The sequence below is a fragment of the Manis pentadactyla genome, chromosome 12 (assembly GCF_030020395.1).
Source record: "Manis pentadactyla isolate mManPen7 chromosome 12, mManPen7.hap1, whole genome shotgun sequence".
Lineage (NCBI taxonomy): Eukaryota > Metazoa > Chordata > Mammalia > Pholidota > Manidae > Manis > Manis pentadactyla.
The window spans coordinates 1398566-1406175 of record NC_080030.1 but is presented as its reverse complement, the minus strand read 5'-3'; the positions used below and the strand labels follow the sequence as shown (position 1 = coordinate 1406175).

The following is a 7610-nucleotide window of genomic DNA, read 5'->3' as shown; positions in this document are numbered from 1 at the left end:
CACTGCTCCCCCAGGGCTCTCAGGACGTGTTCACCCTCCCAGGAGGGGAGGCCTGGCCTGGAGGGGAGTTCCAGGATCAGCACAAACACCCCCTTTGGGGGCTCCAGGCTGGAGACAGTCTCCAGGCCTTACGCTGCAGGTGGAGCCCCAGACTGGGGACTGGGGAAGCGGACGTGGGCCCACCTGACAGCCTCAGGTGACCACGTGACAGGAGGTAAAATCGGGACACCCAGGCCACCCTCCTTTCCTTTCCCTGGCCCTGCCCACAGCACCCTCAGAGCCATCTGCCTGCACGGTGGTCCCAGGGATGACCTCAGGCTCCCCGGCCACATAGGGAGGTAGGTTTGGGCAGGAGGAGGGCACACGGGCCCCTGGCAGGGCAGGGGCCCAGGTCAGACCTGTCATCCTGCACGGCCCACCAGCCTCAACCTGACACAGGAGAGCTCTGGGCCCAGAAACAAAGCAGCAGCCCTGGGCCTGCTGGGTGGTCACTGGGCCAGCGGTCCGTCCTGCCCCGGGTCTGTGCAGGGGCCCCAAGCGCGCTACGGCCTAGACCGCTGGTGCTGGGACACCAGGCTCACACGGCGGCGTGGCCACCCTGACTGTGGGCTGCAGCGCACCCTCTCCACCCGGCGTGTGCTGGGGAGGTGGCAGGGCCCTCCGGCCGCTGGTGCGCTCCTCTGCACCCAGGCACCGGCTCTGGGGGCTCCCCGTCTTCGGGCTCTTCAGAGAAGCTGATGCTGGTGTTCTTGTTCGCAGGCTCAGAGAATGAACTTTGCAAACACTCAAGGTAGGAGAGCATGTGCGAGGCTTTTATTTAGACATAAAGCAGAGGACAGAGCTCCTGGCTTGCCCCTGCCCGGAGGGGACAAGACAGCCCCGGGGTGATGCACTGTCTAGGGGATTTAGAGGCAGGTGAGGGACAAAGGGCCAGGGATGCACACCTGCTAAACGGTCCCCAAATGCTTACCTTCGAAGAGACACTAAGTTTCTTACCAGTCTTCCAGATTATTTTGCTTACTTGCCAGTATTACTTGCCTACGTTGCACATCATTTGATTAGGGCTAGAGGAAGAAAAGCAGCATCTGGGTAGTTGAAGAAAATAAGCCGGGCCTTTGAGCAGGCGACGGTACATTTTACAATAGCCTCATTTAATGGACACAGTGAAGACATGGGCTATGCTGCGGTCTTTTCTTATGTGGGGGATATTCAAACATTTCAGGACAAGTCACTCCTGGCTTTTTAGTTATAATTAATCTCACACAAGAACGCTTATATTACTTTAGAGAATGAATGTGACTGACTTTGCTTAATTGTTTAATATGGAGTTTCAGTAGGGGTTTTATTCCGGAGGCCCTCACCCTGCTCTGCCTGCACCCACGGTCCCTGCCTCACCAGCACTGAGGCTCCGTGGCTTCCCTCCCCAGCTGCCATTCCCTCCTAGTTCCCCCTCCAGGCTTCCCTTCCACACTCCCCAAGCTCTCTGTTCCCATGCTCGCACCCCTCTCCCCTCCACCGCCCTCCCAGCCTTCTCCTTCCCCCACCCCTCCCCTGGGCTGGGACGCCTGTTAGGAGGGCTTTGTGCATTTTTCTCGGTTCTTGTCCCCGCCGCGGCAAAGAACTGAAACGCAGAGACACAGTAGTGAAGTCGAGTTAAAGTTTTATTTACGGAGAGAAAGTGCACACTCAGAGAGAGGGGAGTGTGGGCAACCTCAGAGAGAAAGGCGCATTGAAAGGTTTTTTTGAAAGGCGCATGAAGGATTTTTCAGGAATGTGACAAAGGGCTAGGGGTGTGGACCTGTGAAGTGGTCTCAAGATGAGACATGACGTTTCTTATCAGTCCTCCCGGTAATTCTGCAAAATTAGCTTAACACAAGAAATGCACTGCTCGGATTCCCTCCAGAATAGCAGCTTCCTGGTTTGGGAGCATATCAATTAAGACTGCCTTCCCTGCCTCCAAGGTGGGCTGAGTTATTGTATGTTCGCTGAAGAGTATGTTATGTGTGGATAAAATGAAAATTCCTGGGGCCAGGATTCTCACCTGGGCCTAGTCGGCTAGCTCACTACACATGTGGGCAATAGGTTGCTACTGACTCTATAGAAAGAGCTCCACCCAGTGCTCTGGGTGACACGGTGACACGGCCGCGAGGCTGCAGGAGAGCAGAGCAGAGGCTGGAGTGGTGGCAGCGCTGAGGTCAGAGGCCTAGAGGATGTCTGCAGGACGGCTGTGCAGGCAGAGAGGCCCAGAGGCAGAGACCGGCTTGCTGCATGCAGACTCGCTCTGATTGGATGGGATGTTAGGGATTGACCTGCCACGGTGGAAATAAAGTTGGGTAAAGCCCTTTCACCCCAAGAACGTTTTACTGTCATTTCTTTGGTCACATTGAATCCATAGCGAAATTGCCCAGGGTTGAAACCCATTGGCAGGACATTAAAAATCTCACTTCTTCACTTCCTGGGTTTTGAAATGCAATCTTAGCTTTAAGACAGAATCTTTCCTGTCTTACTGTGCTGTTATGGCTGGGCTAGCTTGCTAAGTGAACTGTCCAGTCCGCAAATTACTTGATATGGGGATGGAGGAGGAAAAACAGCATATAGGTAAAGGTAAAAAAATAAGCTGGGCCTTTAAGCAGGCTAAGTGAGTCTCACCATGACATGATTTACTAAACACAATAAAGACAAGGGTATGCCGAGAGACGTTCCTTTGTCTGGGGAACACTCAAGCATTCCAGGCCAGTTACTCCTGGCTTCTGGAACTTTAACTGATCTCACTGGAGAATGCCTATATTCTTAGTTTGCTATTTTTACCCTAGAGAAGGGACAAGCAGAAGGTGCCAAAGAGCCCCGTGCACCTTATTAAGAAGTGCAGACTCTATTTCATACGCAATATGATTCTGAGCAGCGAAATATGATCACTTTCTTATAGGTAGGTCATCTAGCAGTAGTGAGGGGAAAGAATTTAAGTGGGAGGCACTGAAGGATTGGGGGTCAAGTAGGAGGCCACTGCGCAGCTTAGGGGACAGACGGTGAGGGCTTGGAAACCCACTGTGGTGGTGACAACCGAGAGGAGACACAGACGTGAGAAAGAGCAAAGTCACTGGAACCGGGCCTGACTCGCTATGCGCGGGATGGAAGGCGAAGCCGTCTCCCGGGTTTCTTCCTGGGATGGCGGGGGACAGGTTCCGACACTGGTAAGAAAGTTGTGGGCAGAGGAAGATAATGGACTAAGTTTGGAAGACTTTAGGTTTGGGATACTTGTGAGTAACCTAGGAGGAATTAATATTGTCAAAATGGTAATCCTACCTAAGGCAATCTACAGATTCAAATGCAAACCCTATCAAAATACCAACAGCACTCTTCAACGAACCGGAACCAAGCGTTCTAACCTTCATAGGGAACCACAAAAGACCCCGAATAGCCAAAGCAATCCTGAGAAGGAACAATAAAGCCGGGGGGATGTCACTTCCAAACTTCAAATCTTAGTAGATCTGCATAAGAAGTCAAGATCTACTACAAAGACACAGTAATCAAGACAATTTGGTACTGGCACAAGAACAGACCCACAGACCAGTGGAACACAATAGAGATTCCAGACATTAACCCAAACATATACGGTCAATTAATAGACGATAAAGGAGCCGTGGATTCATCATGGGGAAATGACAGCCTCTTCAACAGCTGGCGTTGGCAAAACTGGACAGCTACATGCAAGAGAATGAAACTGGACCATTGTCTAACCCCACACACAAGAGGAAAGTCAAAATGGGTCAAAGACCTGAATGTAAGTCATGAAACCATAAAACTCTTAGAAAAAACATAGGAAAAAAAATCTCCTGGACACAAACAGGAGCAACTTCTTCATGAACATATCTCCCCAGGCAAGGGAAACAAAAGCAAAAATGAACAAGTGGGACTATATCAAGCTGAAAAGCTTCTGTACAGCAAAGGACACCATCAACAGAACAAAAAGACATCCTACAGTATGGGAGAATATGTTCATAAATGACATGTCCGATAAAGGGTTGACATCCAAAATATATAAAGACCTCACGAACCTCAACAGACAAAAAGCAAATAATCCATTTAGAAAACGGGCACAGGATTAGAACAGACACTTCTCCAAAGAAGAAATTCAGATGGCCTACAGGCACATGAAAAGCTGCTCCGCATCGCTAATCATCAGATGAATGCAAATTAAAAACTGACAAACAACAAATGTTGGCGAGGATGTGGAGAAAGGGGAACCGTCTTACTTAGACTGCTGGTGGGAATGTAAATTAGTTCAACCATTGTGGAAAGCAGTATGGAGGTTCCTCAAAAATCTCTAAATAGAAATACCATTGACCCCGGAATTCCACTCCTAGGAATTTACCCTAAGAATGCAGCAGCCCACTTTGAAAAAGACATATGCACCCCTGTTTATCGCAGCACAATTTACAATAGCCAAGAAATGGAAGCAACCTAAGTGTCCCTCAGTAGATGAATGGATAAAAAGAAAGATGTGGTACATATACACAATGGAATATTATACAGCCAGAAGAAGAAGAAAATCAGGCTACCATTTGCAACAACATAGATGGAGTTAGAGGGTATTATGCTCAGTGAAATAAGCCAGGCAGAGAAAGACAAGTATCAAATGATTTCACTCATCTGTGGAGTATAACAACAAAGAAAAAAAACCTGAAGGAACAAAACAGCAGCAGACTCGCAGAACCCAAGAATGGACTAACAGTTACCAAAGGGAAAGGGACTGGGGAGGATGGGTGGGAAGGGAGGGATCAGTGGAAAAAAAGGGGCATTACTATTAGCAGACATAATACAGGGGGGCCACGTGGAGGGCTGTACAACACAGAGAAGACAAGTAGTGATTCTATAGCACCTTACTATGCTGAAGGACACTGATTGTAATCGGGTATGTGGGGGGGACTTGATGATGGGGGGAGTCTAGTAAACATAATGTTGCTCATGTAACCGTAGCTTGATACCAAAAAATAATCATAATAACAACTTAATAAAAAATTGAAAAAAAAGATTATCATTTAAATTTGAAGGAGGGATTAAACAATCTCCAGATAAGCAAAAGCTGAGAGAATTTAGCTCCCACCAACCGTCTCTACAGTGTATTTTCGAGGGACTGCTATAGGTGGAAGTGTTCCTAACATTAAATAGCTGTCACCAGAAGTAACAAAAGGGGATAGACAAAGAGTACAGAATATGACACCTAATATATAAAGAATGAGGAGGGAAAATTTTAAAAACAGCCTCCTTTAGATTGTTTGTAATAGCACACTTAACTGAGTTAAGTTAGATTCTTAGATAGTAAGGAAGGTGAGGCACCCTTGAACCTTTGGTCACCACGAACCTAAAGCCTGCAGTGGCAATAAAGACATACCTATTGATAATCACCCTAAGTGTAAATGGTCTGAACGCACCAATCAAAAGACACAGAGTCACTGAATGGATAAAACAACAAGACCCATCTATACGCTGCCTACAAGAGACAACTCACTGCAAACCCAAGGACATACAAAGACTAAAAGTCAAGGGATGGAAAAAGATATTTCATGCAACTAATAGGGAGGAAAAAGCAGGTGTTGCAGTACTTGTATTAGACAAAATAGACTTTAAAACAAAGAAAGTCACAAGAGACAAAGACAGACACCACATAATGATAAAGGGGTCAATCCAACAAGAGGATATAAGCATTATAAATATCTATGCACCCAACACAGGAGCACCTACATATGTGAAACAAATGTGAACAGAATTAAAAGGGGAAACAGAATCAATGCATTCATTTTAGGAGACTTCAACACTCCACTCACTCCAAAGAACAGATCAACCAGACAGAAAATAAGTAAGGAGACAGAGGCACTGAACAACACATTGGAACAGATGGACCTGACAGACATCTACAGAACTCTCCACTCAAAAGCAGCAGGATACACATTCTTCTCAAGTGCACATGGAACATTTTCAAGAACAGATCATATACTAGGCCACAAAAAGAGCCTCAGTAAATTCAAAAGGACTGAAATTGTACGAACCAGCTTCTCAGACCACAAGGGTATGAAACTAGAAGTAAATTACACACAGATGACGAAAACGCCTACAATCACATGGAGGCTTAACAACATGCTCCTAAATAACCACTGGCTCAATGACCAAATAAAAACAGAGATCAAGCAATATATGGCGAGAAATGACAACAATAATTCAACAACGCAAAATCTGTGGGATGCAGCAAAGACACCGCCGAGAGGGAAGTACATTGCAACACAGGCCTACCTCAGGAAAGAAGGACAATCCCATATGAACACTCTAAACTCACAATTACCCAAACTAGACAAAGAAGAAAAATTGAGGCCCAAAGTCAGTAGAGGGAGGGACATAATAAAGAGCAGAGCAGAAATAAATAAAATAGAGAGGAATAAAACAATACAGAGAATCAATGAAAGCAGGAGCTGGTTCTTCGAGAAAATAAACAAAATAGTAAACCCCTAGCCAGACTTACCAAGAAAAAAAGAGAGTCAACGCACATGAACAGAATCAGCAAATGAGAAAGGAAAAATCAGTACTGACACCACAGAAATATGAAGAATTATGAGAGAATACTATGAAAAATTATATGGAAAGGAACTGGATAACCTAGAAGAAACGGTCAACTCTCGAGAAAAACGCAACCTCCCACGGCTGAGCCAGGAAGAAACAAAACCTGGACAGACCAGTGACCGGCAGGGACACTGCCCCGGGAATCCCCAACGGCAAGGACGACAGGCACCTCGGGAAAACACTCTTTTAATTCCGAAGGCGCGGCCCCCGGCGGCCTGTCCCCCGCCGCCCCGCCGCGGGTCCCGCCGGGCCCCTCAGCTCGCCCGGCCCTCGCCCTCGAGGCCGCCGCCGAGAACCTCCACACGCGGCAGGACGCCCTCCGGCCTCCCCGCCTGCGCGGCCCCCGGATTCCCCGTCCCGGGCGGCGGCGGCGCGGCCCCCGGCCGGGCCCAGCGAGGACCCACCACCCGCGCCGCCCGCCGAGCCCTCGCACGGCCGCCCCCTCACCGGCTCGCCCGCGCCCGCAGGCGGAGGCAGAGGTCCCCGCGCCCCGTCAGGCCCCGCCGCGCCCCGCGGCCACGTACCTTCCGGCCCGCAGAGCCGTCGCTGTCGCCTTCACCCCTGAAGCGGGGCCCGCTCGGGACGCTCCGCCGCAGGTCCGCCGGGAGGAAGGCGCAGCCGAGCACAGCGCGGGTCCACCCTCACGTGGTCTCCGCGGGGCCCGCTGCGCGGACGGGACGGCGGCCCGGAGCATGGACGGAGCCGCGGGAGCTGCCTCTGCCTACGGCGCTCGCGAGGCTCCCGACTCTTGAATGTGGCGGCGGCGGCGCCTGCAGCTACTAAGCCGCCGCCGGACTCACTGGTTCTGCGCGCTCGCCCAATGGCTGCCTGCTCCGCGGCGCCGCCTTGCTTATTGGCCACGAGTGCCGTCAGTCGGAGGCGGGCCTGCCCGCGACCTGCGCGCTCATTGGCCGCGAGGGCCGTCAGGCGCGGGCTGTCATTTTCTTCGATATACTTTCTGATTTTTCATGAGATGACCCACGCGTTATTTTTTTTTA

The 7610-nt window shown here is 49.8% G+C and overlaps 1 long non-coding RNA gene across 1 annotated transcript; it reads right to left on the bottom strand.

Moving 5' to 3' along the window:
* Positions 1 to 1643: 1643 nt before the first annotated feature.
* Positions 1644 to 7586, bottom strand: LOC130679967 (uncharacterized). The gene is made up of 2 exons (XR_008992951.1): positions 7137 to 7586; positions 1644 to 2309 (listed from the first exon to the last, which is right to left on the bottom strand). It is a non-coding gene; the product is annotated as an uncharacterized LOC130679967 (long non-coding RNA).
* Positions 7587 to 7610: the final 24 nt, after the last annotated feature.